Genomic DNA, 1,419 nt, shown 5'->3' with positions numbered 1-1,419 from the left:
AACACTTAATGAAAGCCACATTTATCTTTTATGTTTTCCATCCTCCTTAGGCAGGTGTTAAGGTGTTTCATAAAAAAACACTGAACTATATAGTGAGGGAAATATTTGTCATTGAGACTGTAACAGGTCAATAAAAATACCAATAGAATAATCATGAATTGTGTTATGAGCTCAACTAAGAAGCAAGATTACTTTCTTACTTTTTTGCATGTATTAATTACCCTTCTTACTGAAGAATGAGTATAGAATATTGAAGCTTACCTTGCTGCTTGAAAATAGACAATTGGCATTCCTGATTATTAAATCGTAATCTTGAAATTCTGTAGAGAAAATTATAAAAATCCTATTGGGAAATTTATCTCTTGGAAAATGCTGACGATTTTCCTTGAAATTATCACACTATGCTGAAGTCAATCTCTTTATTTGTAAAATAGACATGCTATTGTTACCACTCTCACATACTTTCGAGAATTGTGGCTGTGAAGAGGAAGTGAGAGATGGTCTATAAAACAACTCGATGAGGGATTCTCACTTCAACCACATTCAATATGATTTTTATCTTAAGGAATTTTTTTCTGATGCTGGTTGCTGGCATGTGTACTAACAACTCAAAATCTCGGTTTGCGGGAATGGCTGGCATGGGTACAAACAACTCTTCACATTGAGATGAGTAAATCAATGACCAAAAGGACTTTACACAAAGTCTAGTCCCTATACATTGGTACCAAAGAGGGTCCCACTGGGATTTCAGAAGGCAATGAAAGGATGGAAACAGAGGGAGTTTTAGAGAGGAGACCTCAGGGGAAGAGAACCCTTGGAGGGCAAACACAGATCTTTATGCCAATACTCAAGAACGAGTATTCCACAGCCAATTAATTTACCTGTGGAAATTCAGCTCAGTTTGGGAATGAAGCACACAGACAATTTTACATTACTGATTATCATTTCTTCATTTAAAAACTTTAATAAATCATTTTATTGGGGGCTCTTACAGCTCTTATAACAATCCATACATCAATTGTATCAAGCATATTTGTACATTTGTTGCCATCATTATTTCCAAAACAGTTTCTTTCTACTTGAGCATTTGGTATTCGCCCCTATTCCACTCCCCCACCTCTCCTCCCATACTCGTGAACTCTTGATAATTTATAAATTATTTTTATTTTCATATTTTACACCATCCACCCACTCCCTTCACCCACATTTCTGTTGTCAGTCCCCATGGGGTGGCGGTGTTGTACATAGATCATTGCTATCAGTTCCCCGTTTCTCCTCCTTCTCCCCCCATCTTCTCCCTACTCATGGTATCACTACTCTTATTATTGGTCCTGAGGGGGTTATCTGTCCTGGATTTTGTGTGTTTAGAGCTCTTATCTCTACCAGTGTACATGCTTTAGTCTAGCCAGATTTGTAAGA

Source organism: Echinops telfairi, unplaced genomic scaffold (genome assembly GCF_000313985.2).
Source record: "Echinops telfairi isolate 266 unplaced genomic scaffold, ASM31398v2 ScPeMD7_7416;HRSCAF=8454, whole genome shotgun sequence".
Classification (NCBI taxonomy): domain Eukaryota; kingdom Metazoa; phylum Chordata; class Mammalia; order Afrosoricida; family Tenrecidae; genus Echinops; species Echinops telfairi.
The sequence above is the reverse complement of the archived record's forward strand: the minus strand, read 5'-3'. Positions refer to the sequence as shown.